Below are 20,214 nucleotides of genomic sequence, written 5' to 3' on the forward strand. Positions count from 1 at the left end.
GTTTTTGAGTAAGAGATAAAATAGATTATATGGGTTCCATTAATTTGTCAGTAGTATCTTCCATATTAAGAATGCTAGCCCGAGGTCTAGCTTTTTAATCACATTTAATCCAGATATCCCATAAGTTTTCCATTTTCCCACTAATTCTCCTGTGAATTAAGTACTACATTTAACCTTCATCCATAAAGATACTGTGCTTTTGACAAATAATTGCTTTTCTCGACATCAGCTGAATTTCTTAATCTAAACACATTATTTTCAGAAGCATTTTAACAGAGCAAAAGGTTCTTCTGAATTATGAACTATATCCTTCATTGAACTACATGTGTAGTAGTGGAGACGCTTCTGCAATTGCACCATCTCCAGAAAAGAGACCCTTACCAGAAGGAAGACTTAGAAGCATTAATGATTATTTTTATTTTATTTTTCCACATTGGAAGAAGGCCTTGTAGAATCTGAGAATGATAGTTTCTAATTAAAACCTATAGATAGTAGAAGAAAGTTTCCAAATCACTGAAAAATAATAATGCTTCACTCTTGTTTACTTTAATGGATTGATAGGTAGGGGATACCTAATGCGTTGTCTTCAGTATTTTAAATACTGAAATCCTAACCCCTTAGGAAATCATCTCTGAACACACCAGCTGGAATTGATCCTTTGCTTTTCCAAAATCCTAAGTAAATTCATACCACTTATTTGGCATTGCTTGTAGAGAGCTTTGGAGAGTTCCAAAGCTGGAAAAGACCTAAGAATCATTCAACACAATCCTCTCATTTTGCAAATAAGAAAAATAAATCCAGAGGACTTATTTCTAATCTATGTAAGTCACATAGTTAGACACACTGGAGGCCGTAAACCTAGCTTGCCCAAGAATTCCCAGTGCAGTCTATTCTTTTACGCCAGGAGAACCCCCCGCCTGTTACCGTGATTTTTTCAAAAAAAGTCGACACCTCATCAATACATCTTGAGGTCAGGGAACTCTTTCAGTTGTTACTTTTTCAGTTTATAGCTTAATTTTTATGAATGCATATAATCTTTGGTAGACTAATTGGTTATGTTGTAGATAATGATTACATGTATTTAATCTATGCTTATATTCTCAAGTTCAGAAGGTATTAATACTGGGAAGGACGAGATGCGTAGAAATAGATCCGCCAGGTGAATAGTAAGAGCTGATGAGAACAAGCAGAACGCATACAGGCGCCCAACAATATAATGCGAGAACTGAAGGCCATCTTCCCTGGAATAATTGGACCTTGCAGGTTCAGTGTGCAGGGTGGAAAGTGAGTCTTTGTTGAAAGGGGTGGCTGGGTTCTGAAGTTCAGGTGAAGTTCTGGAGGCTAATACCCAAGGAGGATTTCTACCGGGTGTAAGAGCTGGGGGCAGTCACGGGGGAGTTGAGCTCGGAGCGCAAATCCCCGCAGCGGGCCAGGGAAGCACAGGCCCCGCGTGGGCCCGGGCCGCGGCACAGAGCACCCGGAGGCAGTCGGGCCAGACCGAGGTGGCGCCGCCGCCGTCACCGGGCGTTGCCGGGGGCTACGTGCGCCCCGCGGAGGGCGCAGGGGGCGGGGCCGGCGGCCGGGGAGGGGCGGTGGCTCGGGCCTCCAGGCCAGCACGCGGCGGCGCTCCGGCGCCGAGCACGTACCGTCCTCCTCTCCGTCCCCGTCCCGCGCCTCCGCCTCCGCCTCCTCGCTCGCTCCTTCCCGCCCTCCCCGCAGCGCTGGCCGAGCCGGCTTCCCCTCGGTCTCTCATGAATATTGAGCGGCCCCTGTTGTATTTCCCGAGCTCCATTGCGGAAGCCGAGGCTCGCCATATTGTGCGGCGGCGCCGGCGGCCGCGGCGGCTAGTACTCGAGTCTCGCTCCGGCCGCGGTCAGCGGAGTCCCGGGCTGGGGCAGGAGCCGGTGAGTCGGACGGGCGGAGGCGAAGGGCGCGGGAGCGGCGGCCCGGCCGTGCGGAGGCCCGAACCGGCGGTCGACGGCGGCCCGGGGGTGTGTGTCCGTGGGGGTGTGAGGGGACATGGCGTCGCCGCCCCCAGCCGCTCTCGGGGCGGGGAAGGCGGCTTCTTATTGTTCCCGTCTCTTCGAGGGTCTCGGCGGGGATGGTGCGTCCGGCTCCTGGAGGACCCGGTGGGCGAAGCTCAGGGACCCCTGCCTCCGCCGCGAAGCCCTCGCTGCCGGCTTTACTGCGCGGAGGCCGGGGCTGCCGTGCGGCCCCCTCCTCCCGGCCGGGGCCCCAGCCCGTCTGCCGCCCCTTTCCGGAGACGGAAGGCGTGGAATACGGGTTTTTTCCTCTGGGCTTTCCCCTCGCAGCCTGTCGAGTGTCTAAACCGTGGGGGTGGGGCGGGGGCGCTTTGTGCCAAGAGCCCTTTCCACCCGGGGTGTCGGAGTCGGGGTTCGCGCGGAGGCGCTCCTCGGCGTCGGGGGTTCCCTGCAGGCTGTGGGGAGACCCCTCTCGGTGAAAACATTCCTGGAGTGCCGTCCGCCTGCCCGCGCGAGAGGATCTGTTGCTTTCTGAACCGCGGGGTTGCCCTGGAGGAGTCGTGGGGGGAGGGGGTGTCTGGGTTTGTTTCTGCTGGAAGCTTCGCTCTTTGAATCCTGTGGTTAACGCGGAGATCTTCGGTACCCCGTGTCGCCGGGGAGCTCTCGATCTGCTCGTCAGGATCGTTTCCTTCTTGCAGAAGTCACCTCCCTACTGCCGGAGGTACTGTTAGTAAAAAATTGGTCTCCCACTTTGAGCTTCATTCCCATTATTTGTCCGCTACGGCCGTGATCGTAATGGCTCATCTCCTTGAAGTCTTTTTGGGTCTCGCCTGCATGGCTGTCAGAAGTTTCCGATACTGTGTGTGCCTTTTCGTGGGAAAATGGTTTGAAGATGTCAAGTTGCCTTGAGGTGTGAAAAGAGATTTGCTGTGACAAGGCTAGGTTTGCATTCAGTTATTTCAGTAATATGCTTTATTGCTTTTAAAAATTAAAATTGGGGCATGGTTTCAGTGTTTTAGACTGAGAATCGTGCTGAAAACTAATGTCTGAGTGATTGGCGTTACATAAATCTACTTTTGGTAGTTTCAAGATGATGAGCTGAAATACTTAGTGTAATTGGTAGTTAATCTTCTTTCCCCACTTGTCTTACGGTATAGTTGTTGAATATTTAATAACTTACATTGGTGTTAGATTGTGGTTCTTAAGATGAATATTTGATGCTTTGATTTATAAAAAATTTAAATGGCAGCAGCATGATTCTTGGTTATTCCTCCCTCCACCCCCCTGAAATTTCTGCTTGTCACAATCAACAGGTATTTTTTAAAATCTTGATGGTACATCAAACATACTTTTTAGTAAAATAATGGGTAGTTATATAAGACTCCATTTTCCAGGAATAGCAGAGCAAATATGGCCTCTCACTTCTTCTAGGGATTTGAGTTACTTCCTTCAGGTACCCTTGTGGAGTCCACATTTGAGGTTAATTTTAATAGGTGAGGGAGTGAAACAGAATTTATGAAGGAAAACTGCCTCAGTAGGCTGGTCCTTTCCGGTATCTGAAAAATACACTAATGGTTCTTAAGTGTGCTGCATGGAAAATTTTCAAATGAGAACCACTAACATAATGTCGACTTGGAGAATTTTGAATTTTCCTCTGCCTGTGAGGAGCACTCAGGCAGCTAGCTCCCAGGTTTGTACGGACGGAAATGTAGAGCAGGTCAGCAGACATCTTTGGATGTCAGGTCTGTCTCTTTAATCTGATTTATTCATGGTTATGCTTATATTATGCAGTCACTGGAGTAAGAGGTGATAGATGTCTAATGAATAATATATAACCAGATGTTTCAGTGACAGTTTCATTTCTACACACCAGCAAGAAAGTGTAATTCCTTCCAGCCAAGAGAAGTGAGTTAATACTAAAAAGCACTTTATTAAAATTATAACAGCATTTCTAATATGACTTAAAGCACCTCATAATTTGGTAGTGTCTCATTTATTAAATCTGGAGAAACTAAACAGTGCATCACAGTGTGCAGTTTTTGAAAAAGGAAAAATACTGTGAGACTGTGTTCTGCACGTATATAGATTTGTGCTTGATTTTTAGGGTTTATTACAACATTGTCATCAGAAACCAGTTATTTAATTTCCTGATTTTTTTTCATTTCTCCAAAGTCTGTGTTATCATACTAACTTACTGAATTTAGATCCTGCTATAATTTGGGGTATAAAGGTACAGTAACATTTACCCTGTCCATTCCCTGAAGGTCCATATATCCCGTCTATTCACCACCCCTAATCTTTTCTACCTAATGTGTCAACTGGGTCCTCTGGTATCTCTTGTAAGAGTACAGCTTGGTTGATTTCACATGGATATGCTGACTGTGGCGATGCAACTCTTGGCACTGAAGCAGAAGCTGGTGTTAGTATGTCCCTTGGCAGGGAGTAGGTGGGCTGTTACCCAGTTTTATGCTTTGTGGAGGAACTTCCATGGAACTGGCCGTGGACTTTCAAGTTGGAGATTCTTTTTACTTCTTTTGTCTTACAAATGTTGGCCAGCTGAAGTGGACTAGTAATGGCTTGGCCTGGTGATATCGCTTGTTGGATGCTTAGCATCTGCATACATTACTGAAAATTCTCAGGAGTCCTGTTGCTTGAATTTGCCTTCTGCCATTCCTTTTAGGGAAGGGGTTAACACCACTTTTGCTGCTTCTACATAGCAAGTCGATTTATTGAGTGCAATCATGAAAAATTATTTTTGAAATTAATCTCAGAATAAATTGTCTAATGAAGTCATCTTGTTAAGTGCTGTAATAGACCATGTGAAAAATATCAGAGCATTTTGGTCATTTGTTTTCAAAAGATGTGTTGATTGTGGGCTCTCCTGCAAGAGGGATTTCTTTTTGTTTCTGCTGTACAGTGGAGTTGAATATTATGAAGAAGCTAAAATTCTAAAGTCAGTATGTAAAATGAAAATCACATGTAAAAAATTATACTCGAAAACCCCTTAAAAAGGGGAAACAACATGCCAGTAAGTTCAGCTCAGCTTTAGTGCTGGAACAGATTGCTGTTTCTTTGTTGAACACTAGATGAAGCAGTTAGCTTGCATTTAGGGGCCATGTTGAACAGCAAAAAAAAAAAAAAATAGTCTTTAAATACAAGAATCACATTTAGGATGGCGTAATGCTCACCCTGGAGAGGCTTGTGGGAACTGAGACCACTGAGACCACTGAGGAACAGCAGAGCAGCTCTGCCATCTCACGTTTCCCTGGGAGGTGTGCTCTAGTAAAAGGAGGGGCTGTGCCTGCTCGGAATAGCCTGTGCTGCTGAAATATTTCTCATGTCCTGTCTATTTTATCTTTTCAAGTTGGATAGTTTATATCACAAAAGTTAAATGACTTTTCTGCTGTAATTTAACAGGCACAAATGTAAAAGGTTTTGAGTTATCCTTTGGAAAATAGATTTTATCTGTAGGAATAACTCCAAACTTTCTTTACCCTTCAGTGAAGTAGCAAGAGGATGTTGCAGAGAGAGGAGAGCAGTTAAAATCTCTGTGTTCAATAACGTATTGGTGTCCAATAAAGGAAACAAATGTCAGTAGGAATTTCAACAGTGGGCATTTACTGAAGGGAGTTGGTTAGGTGGACGTAAGAACAAAAAGGGAACAATTCAGCAGTCAACCTGAGAGCGCAGCAAAGAGGTTCTGTGGGCCTGGTTCTGAACTTTTGAGGAGGTCAGTGTTGTTTAGCTCCTGATATGGCTAGTTCTGGGAGGATGGAAAGAAGCTGGAGGCTGGAACAAATTGCTGATGCCAGCAATTCGCATGAAGTCCCTTCGCCCTTTCTTCCTTCCGAATCTTCATTTACTACCTCCATTGGCAAAGCCTAACAAGGAGCCCGCTGGAAGAAGAGTAGTTAAATATAATTGTATAGTCTTAGCTATAACACCAGAGAGCAGAGACTAGAATGGAGGTTTAGAAGATGAGAATCATTGAGTAAATGACTTGTGCACAAATAGCCTAGGTTTTAAATACAATAATTTAAGTAGGAAGTCCTGCCCTTACCTTGCCTGTTCAAAAAACATTTATTGTTTATCTTCTTTGTGCCAGACCCTGTGCTAAGGATTAGACATAGAGAAATGAATTGAACAAAGTTTCTGTCCTTGAGGAATTTATATTCTGAGTGGGGATGACAAATAAACTACGTGCTGTACAGTGTATTAAATGCAGTAACTTGAATGCAGTAGCTTTGGGAACCCAAAGGACATAGCAGCCTACATGCCTCTGCTCGGCCTATCTCAACTTAATGCCTACTCTTCTTATGTGGTCTCTTGATCAAATCCAGCCTCATGCTCTCTGGCTCCTGTGTTCAGCCCAGTGCCTATGAAATTGTTTCCGAGGTGCTTTGATTTTTTCATGTAATCGTAATCATTATTAGGTAAGCATTTCTCGGTTCTTTATTCATCTGGATTAGGAAGACGATCACTTTCAGCCCAGCCAAGTACTGTGCACATAGAGGACATTTTGAAATATTTATTTTTGTAATGGATAATGGGGATTAAAGCAGTGATCATTACTTTTGCATATGTTGTCTGCTCATTCCAAGGTCATAAAAGACAGTTTGAGTAAAATGTTATTTGATTTACAGATGTGAGAACCTAAAGAGTAAAATAATTGGTTAACTTAAATTGGATAGTACCAATTAAATTCAATAGCCGATCTAGAAATAGGACTTTGGATTTCTGATGTGCTGTATTCTAGAGCCAGCCCTTGTGGCAGGTATTTGGTTTGATGGCTAACTGAAGTCCTCTTTTACCTGTGTTATTGTAGCCTAATGTTCTAAAATCCCACAGTTATTTCTGCAGGGTAAGAAAAGACAGAAGTCCCTCATTTTGTTTCCTAAAATTAGAAACATCATGCAGTTCCTTTTTATGTTGTTCTTTTTAGTTGTCTACTCTTTATGTCCTCCTTTTCCCCCTATATTGATTACCACTACTTCTAGTAGCTATTGTAAAATGTGCAAACTGCAGTATTTCATTTTTACTTTTTAGAAGTGTTCTGCTTGTTTCCCCACTGTACACTTTACTGATTTAACTTAAAATCAACTGATTTTTCACTTTTAAAAAGATGTATGCTTCCATGCCAGTAATTGCATTAAACCTTCACTATTATGCTATTTACTACAGAGTCTAATTCGGTCTGGGATGGCTGTCTTGGAATCTAGCCAAACGTTTTATAGAAGCCTTTACTGTATAATTACAGAAGGGGTAGTATTGACTATAGTAGAAGGCAGGAGACTTGGTTTCTAGATCTGGTTCTATTACTAGCAAGAATGTTGACTTTTCTGTTGTAAAAAAAAGAAAAGCAAACATACAGTGGATGAAGTTATCATCATTGACATGCTAACTAAGAGAAACAACACTTAGCACAGTGTCCAGAGATCAAAGCTGTGTATCTCCAGGAAAAAGAAAATCCCCTGGGTGAATCTCTGAGAAAGCCCTTACAGGTCACCTTAGGGAAGTTGCTTTGGCTTTAAATATTCAGCCCAGTTGGATGCTGATGAACTCCATGCTGCCATGAAGGGTCCTAGAGCTAATGAAGATATTCTGAATGAAATTCAGGCATCAAGAACTAACAAATGAACAGTTTATAGTGAAGAATTGAAGAGAGACTTGGCTAAAGACATCGCCTCAGACACACCTGGAGATTATCAGGAGACTTTGCTTTCTCTTCGTTAGGGGTGACTGAATTGAGGATCTTAGCATAAATGAGGACGTGGCAGATTTAGATGCCAGGGCTTTATATGAAGCAAGAGAAAGGAGAAAAGGGACTGATGTGAATGTCTTTAATACTTTTTTTTTAAATCTTCACCCATGGAGGATCTGTTTTATCACTTTTTAGAGAGGGAGAAGTTGGGGGAAAGAGAGAGTGATGTGAGAAAGAAGCACCAGCTGCCTCCCATGTGCACCGCGACCCGACTGGAACCCACAACTCAGGTGTATGCCCTGACCAGGAATGGAATGTGTAGCTTTTTGGTCTGTGGGATGACACTCCAACTAACTGACCCTCCTGGCCAGAGCTATTTAATACCACTCTTACCACCAGAAACCATCCCCATCTTCACAGAGTGTTTCAGAAGTACATGCAGTACAGTCAGCCTGACATGAGCAGAATTCTGGGACTGGACATGTGACATGGAGAGTTGCTTTACAGCTGTCAGGAACACATTACAAAGTGTTTGCTGAGAAGCTTCATCAGGCAGTGAAGGGTGTTGGAACACATCATAAGACATTGACCAGGATTATGGTGTCTCGTTCTGAAATTGACATGAATGGCATCAAAGCATACTATCAGAAGTTTTCTGGTATCTCTCTCTGCCAAGACACCCTGGATGAAGCCAAAGGAGAGTGTAGAAAGATCCTGTGGCTTTTTGTTGAGGACGGTAAACATTCCCTTGATGATCTCAAGCTTTTTGAGCAAAAGATTTTTTTAAATCATACTTTTCATTCCCTATTATAGAATTAAATAGGAAAGTTTCTAAAGCAGGGTTAGTCTGACTGCTAGCCCTGAAAACTGTAGCCTATAAATCATTTTTATATCACAACTCCATGCAATTGAGAGGTTTTCTTTAAAACAATATATTAACCTCAAGCTATAAAACCCCATAAACATGTGGTTCTAGTAATGTCACCTAAGATGTTTGTGTGTCAGAATATAAAATTATTTTACAGAGGAAAAAAAAAAACACCCTTGCTGACCTTGCAGGTTATTTGTAAAGACTTAAGAAGTAAAAGGGGTTTGTAAATAGCAAAGCCCATTATGATTTAAGGGTGTACGTGAAGAAAGAAAGACCAATTGATTTATGGCATGGTCCTCGGGATAGTTTTGTGTCTGCTTTCAAGTTTTTGAGTTTCCCTATTTAAAAGAAACTTGTTAGGGTGAAAATGGTGTGTGGGAGAAGTTGTGGATGTTCCATAATTCTACTTTTCCCAAGTCGGCTGACACTGTAGAGTCCTTTTCTCTACCAGGTGTAAGGTGATAGCTCATTGTGGTTTGATTGCATTTCCATGATGATTTGATCATCTTTTCACCTGTCGGCCATCTGTATGTTTTCTTTGGAAAATGTTTATTCATATCTGTGCATTTTTAAATCAGATTGTTTGTTTGTTACTGAATTGTAGAAGTTCTTTATTTATTTTGGATATTAGTCCCTTATCACATATATGATTTGCAATTATTTTCTCCAATCAGTGGGTTGCCTTTTCATTTTGTTGATGGTTTCATTTTGCTGTGCAGAAGCTTTTTAGTTTGTTATAATTCCACTTGTTTTACTTTTGTTGCTTTTGCTATCTATATATTTAAATATGTATATTAATTGCTAAGATCTGGATGTCCACTAGGACAGATCTTATTAGCAATTAATATACATATTTAAATATATATCCTAAAGCATGCTCATTTTATAGATAAAGAGGTTTAGATATATTGACTCACTGCAAATCATACTGATTCCCAGCATATAGGAGTTAGGCCAAATTTTTGCTGCTTTCATGAACCTAAACTTTATGCTTATCTTTAGATTTACCAGAGTTATAAGACTTCTTTCTATCCTTAAAGTTTTTGGTTTCTTTTTCATGCTTCTAAGACCCTGGCATTTGAAACTACAGGAGCTGCTTTTCTGGTTTTAAACTTTTTTGATCTGTGTTGCACAAACCAGGAGACAAGGAAGGCCTCCAGAGAAGAAAAAGATTAAATCAGTTTACCTTTTGGAGTGTTTCGGGAGCCCAAACTGAGAGTGAGGTCTTCTGAACCGCAGTCTGACTGCTACTGTTCCGTAGTAGTTGTTTTTCTCCTTTTACAAGAGAAAGTCTACACTGTGTGACAGAGGGACACTAAAAACCCATTCTTCCCTCCTCTGTTCTTAGCTGTTGTCTTAAAACGTCTTGGTAAAATCTGTGCTTATTGTAATAGGAATTGAAAAATGGAGGGAACCTTGCCTCCCCACAAACTCCAAACAGTTGTTAACTTCTAAAACATAGCTTGACATAGCTGTAATTGTAGCATACATGCAAATTAGTGGCTTCTCTCATCACTTTACCTTACTAGTCACTGGATATGATATTAATAATTGTTACTTTCAATGATGGGAGAAATTTCCTGTTGATGTTGCAGCAAATGTCTCCGTACTGGTAGTATTATTATTGTATTAGCAATAATAGTAGTGTGGTTGGGTGTAGTGAGTGGTTAAGGGCATGGGCTTTAATGAAACTGATGTGGGTTTGAGTTTTGCCTTTGACCCCTCTGAACTTTGAAGAAGTTGCTTGGTTGTTTACTTACTTTGTCTTGATTTCCTTATTTATTAAATGAGAGTAATTATAGTATCTACTTTATAGGGTTATTAAGATTAAGCAAGATTTCGTGTAAAATAGTAGATACTCTGTAAATGTTACTTATTTTTTTAATTATTTATTTATTTTTAGAGAGAGGAGAGGGAGAGGAAAAGAGAGGGAGAGAAACAGCAATGTGTGGTTGCTTCTTGTGTGCCCCCTACTGGGGGCCTGACCACAACCCAGGCATGTGCCCTCACTGGGAATCAAACCAGCAACCCTTTGGTTTGCAGTCCAGTGCTTAATCCATTGAGCCACACCAGCCAGTGCTGTTACTTATTATTAATAGCATTATTTCCTAGGACTGGGATAACTGGGGGAAGGAATATGAATTTTTTTGTATCCCTGGGAATCAGTTGTCTGGATGCTTTTTGAAAGGGTTATTCCAGTTACTGTTAGAATGTGGAGGCATCCGCTTTCAGCTTTTCTTAATCTGAATTTTTTCTTCTTGTATGAACTGCCTCGCTACAGATTTTTCAGTAGAGTGTACCCTTGCCAGAAATGATATTTGTATTTTCGGTGACATAAGGGAATGTTGCTGTGACTTTCTACGCTGTTATATGCTAAAGCTAATGTGTGTTCATCAGCACCTCTGCTGCTTCTGGCAGAAATCTACCCTTGATGGGCATTTGTCTTCCCAGGAAAGGATGACAGCCGCAGTGTACCACTTTTCAAATTAACATCTGTTCTGGCATATGGGACTCCAAGTCGGTACTTACTAGATTTCTCTTTTTAGCTGTGTCATTAATAATGTGCTTATGTAAATCGTTAAGCTTTGCTTTGTGCTTTAGTTGTATTTTACATCTCCCTATCATAGAGATGCCGATCTGTCTGTGCCGTTAAGTCTGCAGATATTTATTGGGGGCCAGCCATGTATTCTGTGGCAGAGAGTCCACAGCAGATAAAACCTTCACCCTCCCAGAGGTACACCCTGTAGCACCAAGTACACCAGCTCAGAGGAAAATCCGTAGCTAGCTTATTAAAAATATATATGCAGGCAGGCCAGATGGACATGGAGAAGTATGCTGTCAGCGGTTTTCTTCAGGACCAAAAAAGTGCAGAAAGCCTTGGCTTTGAATGATAGATGTGTGAAATGTAATACAAAATATGCTTCTTTTTGACCTGATTTGAAAAGAAAAGTTTGGAGGAAATGACTGGTTGTGTTTGGTTGAAGTGTTAAATTGAAATGAATTGCCAAATGTAGAATACCTTCTTAGGTAAAGAATAGCATCTTGAGACATTGTAGTAGTGGTAAGGATCTTTAAGCAAGCTTTTGATCCACAAAACACAAAATATTAGAGCTAAGAGGGCACTTGATGCTACTTAATGTAAATTTTTATTTACAAATAAGGAAAGCAGATCCTCAGATAAAGTGATTAGCCCTAGTTCACCCAAGAATTTAGAAGCAGAACTTTTTCCCTCCTCTTTTTACCATGTGCATATATTTGTAGAAAATTTGTGGCTACTATTCCAGTTATGGACATTCCTGTTGTCAAATTGTCTCTACCTAGTGGCAACACGTATTTTGCAAGGCTGAGTACAAACATGGGAAATAACTTTGTTAGGGGGAACTTTATTGATCATTCTTTTTGAGGACAAGTCCGTCAGCTTGGTGAGCAGTTGTGTTGCTTTGGCAAAGGGAAAAGAGGGGACAGTGTGCCTAATGCTTATTTTCATTATTTCATAACCTTATTAAGGAATGCGTAAGCTCTACAGTTACAGCTCAGCAGCACATTTGTTGACACTGTGAGAAGCTGGTGTGTTAAGCTTGTATTTTAGAGTTTTCATATATGCACATAAGCATATATATTATATTAACATTTGTATATTTACATGTATAATTTTTTCTCTTATGAGTTAAAAGATAGCATGGTACCTTCATCAGTGGAGAGGAGATGAGCTAACCAGTAAATGCTGTGGGGATCAGAATCAAGGTGTTGGCATGCCTGTGTTCCTTCTGGAGGCTCTAGGGGAGAGCTCATATCCTTTCACATTCTAGCTTCTAGAGCCTGCCGTCACCCTTGTAGCTCGTGGGTTCTTTCTCCATCTTCATGCCAGCATCGCAGCATCTTTAGATTTCTCTCTGACAATTACCTTGTCCTTTTTATCACACCCTATTCTCTCCTATCAGGACCCTTGTAATCACATTGGTCCAAACCAGATAATGTAGGATAATGTCTCATGAAAAAGAGTCTTAATTTAGTCACACTGGCAAACTTCTTTGTGTCCTGAAAGGTAGTGAATTCACAAATTCTGAACATTAGGATGTGGACACCTTTGTGGGCCCAGTATACCATTAAGTTGGAGACTTAATTCAGAAGGCCACTGAAAACTTACAAATGGAATATTTTAGTGTATCTTAAATTGATACCATATTGTAGTCTCGAATAAATTAGCTTCTTTATAGTAAGTTGTGATTAATATTTATTACCCCCAGGAACAATCTTTGTTTTTTCTTTATTATTAGAAAAGTGAGTTGTATAGAATATGCTGATTTGTCCCTTTTATTACAACAATTATAGCTATCATACATTCTTCAGAATCCTATAAAATAGGTAAATTATTTCAACTCTGGTAGGATTTCGTACTTTAATTTCTGTAGTGTCTCTGAAGAATAGTTGATGTCACAAAGTTGTAGTTCACCAGTAGATGTCTTTCTATCCAGTAGTATTGCTGACCAGTTGTTTATGAACCAGATGCAGATAACCTATAACATTGATATATGGTGGGATAACTTGGAATAATACTGTTCTTACACCTGTGGTTTAGTTAGCAAGCCCAGAGTTTCCTTTGATTCTTTTTTTTAAAGATTTTATTTATTTATTTTTAGAGAGAAGAGAAGGGAGGGAGAAAGAGAGGAAGAGAAATATCTGTGCGAGAGAAACATCAGACACGCCTCCAACCAGGGACCTGGCCCACGACCCAGGCTTGTGCCCTGACTGGGAATCGCCCAACCCACTCAGCCATACCAGTCATGGTTCCTTTCATTCTCATTCCCTGCTTTCTTTTCACACTGCATGTTCTTTTCTGTTATAGTTTTGATTACTGTAAGCTGAGATGTAAGCTGAAATTTCACATCAGAACCTTCCCTACTTCAGATGTGTTTATTTTTCTGGAGCACCAGCATGTACCTTACGTGCAAACACGTCCAAAACTGAATTCAGCTTCTCACCACCCCTTCCTTGAAAATGCATACCATTTCTTGTTTAAAACATTGCAAATTTTTTATTGTCACAAAATTTTCCATTTCAAGTGTACAATTGAGTACATTCATGCTGTTTTGTAACCATCATCACTGTCCATCTCTAGATTTTGTCGTCATCTCAAACTGAAACTCTGCATTCAGTAACACTTAACTTCTCATGACTGCCCACTCCCTCCAGCCACTTGTAACCATTATTCTTTCTGTGAGTGGGATTGTACATTGTTTGTCGCTTTGTATTTGGTTCATTTTACTTAGTATTGTATAATGTTCTGTTTTAAATGATTTTATTTATTCATTTTTCAAGGGAAAAGGGAGGGAGAAAGAGGGAGAGAAAAAGCGATGTGTGGTTGCCTCATGGGCACGTCCCACTGGAAGACCATCTGCAACCCAGGCGTATGCCCTGACTGGGAATCGAGCCAGTGACCCTTTGGTCCGCAGGCTAGCACTCAGTCCACTGAGCCATACCAGACAGGGCTGTGTAGTGTTTTAAAGGTTCATTTGTGTGTAGCAGGTATCAGAATAATGTTATGAACATAGCTATACAAATATCTGTTTTAGTTCCCTGCAACTCAAAACAGATATGTTTGAGATATATTCGTTTGGGTTTATATCTAGAATTGGAATTGCCAGATCATGTGGTAATTCTGTGTTTAATTTTTGAAGGGCCTACCATACTTCACTCAAAAGTGGCTATACCATTCTATATACATTTCCAGTTTATCTTCCAGTGTACAGAGGCTCCAATTTTGCCACATCTTTGCCAACACTTGTTATTTTTCTGCTTTTTATAACAGCCATATAGCCATCCTCATGGAGTAGTATCTCATTCTGGTTTTGATTTGTATCTTCCTAATAATTAGTTGGGCATTTTTTTCATGTGCTCATTGACCATCTCTGTGTCTTAGGAGAAATGTCTGTTCAAGTCCTTTGCCCACTTTTGAATTGAGTTGTTTGATTTTGTTGTAGTTCTTTATATATTTTGGGTATTAATGCTTTATTAAATATATTACTTACAAATATTTGCTCCCATTCTGTGAGTTGCCTTTTCAGTCTTGCTAGTTCTGCAAGGTACAAAAGTTTTCTTTTTTAAATAAAAGTCCAGTTTTTCAACTTTTTCTCTTTCATGTTCTTTTGGTGTCATATCCAAAATATCACTGCAAAATCCAATCTTGTGTAGAATTTCCATATGTTTTCTTTAAAGAGTTTTATAGTTTTAAGTGGGTAGATTGCTTTGGGTAGTATTGCCATCTTAATATTGTTTTCTGATCATGAACAAGGGATGAGATATCTTTGCATTGTCTTTCATTTCTTTCAGCAGTGTTTTGTAATTTTCAGTGTACAGGTCTTTTGCCTCTTTGGTTTAATTTATTCTTGAGTATTCTTTTTGAGGCTTCTGTAAATGCAATTGTTTTCTTGAGTTCCATTTTAAACTGTTGATTGTCAGTGTATTGAAATGCAATTGGCTTTCATGTGTTGAATCCATCCTTCCTGGCCCTCCTTCCCCCAGCCCTGGCTCTGCACAGCTGCTGATTTAATTTGTCAATTCAGTATCTAACATTTTTTTGTGCAGTCTTTAGGGCATTCTACATATAAGGTTGTCATTTGTAAACAGAAATTTTTCCTTTTTCCTTTCCAGTTTAGATGGCTTTCATTTCTTTTTCTTGCCTAATCAGGCTAGGACTTATAACACAAATATGTTGAACGGAAGTGGTGAAAATGCCATTCCCTATTTTGCTGTCTCAGTTTTTGTTTTGTTTTGTTTTGTTTTGTTTTAAAGCATCAACCACTAGACAGCATCAAGCTTGGGAGCTTGTAGCTTTACTCTTTTGTTTATTTTTTCTCATTTATTGTATCCCGTGTATTTTGCCTCCTAAGTATTTTTCAGCTCTGCTCCTCCTAATTCATACTTATTAACACACACACACACTTGTAGGTATTTTTTAATTTGGATTATTGCACAGGTCTTTAGTATTTTATCTTCCCTAAGCCCATCCTTCACTGTTGCTAGAGTTGATCTGTGTATCTCAGATGCAAATCTGATTTTGCCATTCCACTGTGGATTTTTCCCAACACCTTTGCATGGCATAGGAGGTCTCCATGATCTGGTCCACAATTTAATTCTTTAGACTCTGTCCTACTCCCAAACTCCCTCTTTTCTCTTAACCTAAAAATAGCCAAAAAGGAGAGGCAAAAGGCATTTATTTGGGATCAAAAGAATTGCAGTTCGGGCAGCACAGATTCAGGCAGAGACCTAATTAATGTCCTAATTACAGGGTGAAGGCAAGGGTTTTTTATGAGAAAAGAAAGGGAATAATTACATGAACAGAAGAAAGACATTCAAACTGAGTTACTTTTTAGCCATATGTCACTGGTAACTGATTCTGTCTTCAGAGAGTCTGTAGTCACCAGGGTATTTTTGTTGTTCAGGATGTCTGTCTGCTTTTCTTTTGGCTTTGCAAAGGGTTGTTTGTAAGACGGTGTTGGTTTTGCCCAGTGCAAAGCTTATTTTGCCCAGTTCAAGTATTCCAAAGGTTCAGGGACCAAGACATGCAAAGCACTTCCTCTAGAATGGCTGCACTGGCTCCAGTTTTAAATGACTTCACTTATGTCAGCTTTTCACATTTCACTCATTTAATAGTGAGCGACATGTAGCTTCACAAGAATCCCACGCTGAGTTGTGCCTTTGCTTATTATGTTTGTCCTTTGGGACTGCTTTCCTTTCCTCAGTTGGTTAACTTCCACTTAACTTTGAACTTGCCTCTTCCAAGGAGGAGTTTCAAACCTGTTCTGATTTCTTTCCCCTGCTTTGACTACTTCTTTGGGCTTTCGTAGCATTTATCAAATTGTGGGAAAAAATGTTCAGGGCCCACTAGCCAAAAAACCCTTGGAGGGTCTCATTTCCTATCACATAGTAGTAGCTCTCAGTAAACGTTTTGTAAACTGGCACTCAACTGGCTTTCGTTATGGGTCTGTTAGCTTCTAATGTTGGTGAACAAAGGACAGAAAGAAAACAAAGCTGCTGCTGACAAACTGGTATTGATTGATGTTAGACCTTGATAGGCATATCTGAAGCTTTGGGGAAAGACTGAATGGGACCATTAAGAAAGTACGAATTGGGCAGGCGGGGCGAAGGAGTGGTGTTAGAGGAGATGAAATAGTGGTGAGTGATGGGGAGTATTGTAAGAGGGCACGTGATCTAGATTATCTAGGTCTACATTTTAACAGTACTTGAAAAAACCTCAGAACATTTTTCCTGTAACAATAATTTAATTATGTAGAGACTAGAAAACATTAAGTCTGTTACCAGTATGAAAAAACTTAATTAAGACTGGGTAATGAAGATCTCTGGTAATTCACCTTTGAAGGCTTTCTGCTCTGTGTTCCACAATGTGGAAAAAATATATAATCCAATTAGGAGTTGATTATATTATCTTTTTAAATAAAGAAGCTATTAGGTTAACAAAAGTAATTTTGATGAGTGTTCCAGATGTTTTGTGCAGTAACAACTTTTTCAATAAAAACACTTTCTTTGTGTCTTGGACGCTTACAGAATTGAGTGTCTGCCCTGCAGCTGTAGCTCCAGATGAAACAGCTGCCAGTGGTTTCCGTGAGGTGACACCGCGGGCAGTGTGAGGGTGGCAGTTGGGCTCCTTGGTTTGCCTGGTCTTGAATAAATTTCTAAACAGTAACACCTATATCTTGTAAGCAGACAGCGTTTTAATTAAGGAACAAATCATTTGATCATTCTTGTGTTGTATAATGCTAGAAGAAAAGAAAGATGCTAAAGTTTGGAAGAGTTCATTTGATGTGACCTTTATTTAATTTATGTTCACAGGGGACAATAACCATGGAAGAAAAAAATACATTTCTTATTACAAAAGAGAGGGGGAGGGAGGGAAGGCGTCTCTTGGTTTTGTTTCATAGTGCTTAGGGGAGCAATCTCAAACAGAAGAAGAAAAGTTCTTTGTAGGAAAGGGATAATCTAAATCATTTAAAAGTGATTATATTTCTGATATATGATCTATATTTCACAGTTTAAAAGACAAATTAAGGGAACAAATCATTTACAGGATAAAGAATATACAGGATAGAGACATAAAGTGTTGGCTGGGCTGGCTGTGAGGAGTTGGTTACGGTGCCCTTTCCTTTGGCGAGTGGTAGTGTGAAAATGGGCCCTCAGAAAACACCCTCGTTCTACTCCCTGGAATCTGGAATGTTACTTTATTGGGGGGGGGGGGGTTGTCTTTGCAGATAGGTGATTACTCTGGATTACCTGGGCTGGCTCCACATTTCATCACGTGACCTTACAAGAGAGAGGCAGAGGGAGATGGTTCCCACAGAAGAGGAGGCGGCTGTGAGGCCACGGGCAGAGATAGGAGTGATGTGGCCACGCGCCGAGTAACGCCAGCAGTCGGGCCGAGTTGGAGGAGGCAGGAGCTTCCCGTCACATCTCCGGAGCAAGTGCAGCCCTGCCACCACCTTGGTTTTGGCCCCAGCACACTGATTTAGAACTTCTGGCCCCAGAACTGACAGATAAATTTCTGTTTTAAATCACCAAACTTGTGGTAATTTGTTACAGCAGTCATTTTCCAAAGTGTAAACGGACATTTCTAAATAACCCCATTTACCTAAATTCTCCTTTGGGAGGGTATGTAATTTATAGGTCACTCATACTGGATTGTAGTTGTATTTCAAATTTTCTGAACAGATCAGGCAATGTTTATGATGAAAGCAATGGATCAACATTTTCAGGCATGGAACTCTGAGGTTTTAGCTCAAAATAAGTTATATTTAAAGCTTGCTTTTCGGGGGAGGGAAATGTTTTATCCAGTCCGGGAGCTCCCTCATGGCTGCTTTTTTATAGCTCCACTCTGGTCAGAGCACAGTTTAGACTTCGTACGAGAACCGAGTTAGGGGTGCACTGTGCCCCACCATGTGCCAGCGTCTCCCTTGAGAGTTTGGTCTGTTGTGAGTCTCACCAAAGGACCAAGGCCACATAGGTTCTCTGCACTTTACCTTTATGTTTTTAATGATTAGAGAACAGTGCGCCCTGGCTCGTACCACCTTAGTCCCCTCAGAGATGGCATATGGAGGGGTAGTCCGGGAGTCATCCGTTTGAAGGTTTGTGAATGTTCTGCAAAGCTGCCATTGGAGATACCCTTCTCTGTGTCATGTGGCAGAGACATGGTGAACAGAACTCAAAATCACAAAGATTTAGGTGTTTGGATTTCTATTGTAATTGCTAAAGTAGGGTCATGATACACGTCTTGCTCAAGAATTTGCTTTTCAAAAAAAATCTTAAGCCCTGGCTGGTGTGGCTTAGTGGATTGAGCGCCAGCCTGTGAACCAAAATGTCACTGGTTCGATTCCCGGTTGGGGCATGTGTATGGGTGTGGGCCAGGTCCCCAGATGGGGGTGTGTGATAGGCAACCAATTAATTGATGTATCTCTAGCACACTGATGCTTCTCTCCATCTCTTTTTCCCTTTCTTCCCCTCTCTCTAAAAGTAAGTAAGTAAAATCTTAAAAAAAAAAAACAATGTATATTATGTACATGTGTTGAATTCCACATCAGACATATACCAATATAGTATTCTATACTGTGGATATAGCATAATTAGCCATATTTTTGTCAGACATCTATAAGCTTTTATGACTTTTTGATAATACAAGTAATGCTGTCAATTTTTGTATGTATATTCATATCTGTATGAGAATTTTTTGGATAGATTTATAGAGAGAATCGTGAGGTCAAAACTTAAGCGCATTAAATTTTTTGACAAAAAAATTTTTTTATTTGGACAGAACCTACTCTGAGAAGTGAAGATTCAGCCAGTACCAAACTATGGGTGTTGGTTTTTGATTTGGCCAAAGAACAGAGACAGTTCTTTGTTGTAGTCTCTTCATTGGCATCTATTTTTCAGATACTCTCTTGATTCACAACAGTTAATTTTATTGAATTTTTACTTTTCTTATTTTTCATTTTTTTAAATACATTTTATTGACTATGCTATTATAGTTGTCCCATTTTTCTCCCCTTTATATTCCCTCCGCCTTGCACCCCTCCTCCTACTGACGTACTTCCCCCTCCCTCCCTTAGTTCATGTCCATGGGTAATATAAGCTCTTTGGCTTCTCCATTTCCTATACTGTTAACCTCCCCCTGTCTATTTTGTTCCTGCCAGATATGCTTCTTATTCCCTGTACCTTTTTCCCCATTCTCCCCCTCCCCACTGATAACCCTTGATGTGATCTCCATTTCTGTGATTCTGTGTCTGTCTGTATTTGCTTAGTTCAGTTTTGTTTTTGTTGGTTTTAGATTCAGTTGTTGATAGTTGTGAGTTCATTGTCATATTACTATTAATATTTTTGATCATCTTTTTTTAGATAAGTCCCTTTAATATTTGATATAATAAGGGCTTGGTGATGATGAACTCCCTTAACTTGACCTTATCTGGAAAGTGTTTTACCTGCCCTTCCATTCTAAATGACAGGTTTGCTGGATGGAGTCATCTGGATGTAGGACCTTGCCTTTCATGACTTTGAATACTTCTTTCCAGCCCCTTCTTGCCTGAAAGGTTTCTTTTGAGAAATTAGCTGATAGTCTTGTAGAAACTCCCTTGTAGGTACCTGTCTCCTTTTCTCTT

At 40.6% G+C, this 20,214-nt stretch overlaps 1 protein-coding gene across 3 annotated transcripts in view; it reads left to right on the forward strand.

Moving 5' to 3' along the window:
- The first annotated feature begins 1,691 nt into the window (after positions 1-1,691).
- Positions 1,692-20,214, forward strand: part of RNF2 (ring finger protein 2) — a 37,537-nt gene continuing 19,014 nt past the window's right edge. Inside the window, exon 1 of one of the 3 annotated variants that reach the window (XM_045838717.1) lies at positions 1,692-1,904. The gene's annotated coding sequence lies outside the window, so the exon portion shown is untranslated. Of the gene's footprint in view, positions 1,905-1,972; positions 1,992-2,554; positions 2,704-20,214 lie in introns of those variants that run through there. The other 2 variants (XM_045838719.1, XM_045838718.1) reach the window with 2 other exon arrangements.

Source organism: Phyllostomus hastatus, unplaced genomic scaffold, assembly GCF_019186645.2.
Source record: "Phyllostomus hastatus isolate PE091 unplaced genomic scaffold, TTU_PhHast_1.1 phas_contig_283, whole genome shotgun sequence".
NCBI classification, from domain to species: domain Eukaryota; kingdom Metazoa; phylum Chordata; class Mammalia; order Chiroptera; family Phyllostomidae; genus Phyllostomus; species Phyllostomus hastatus.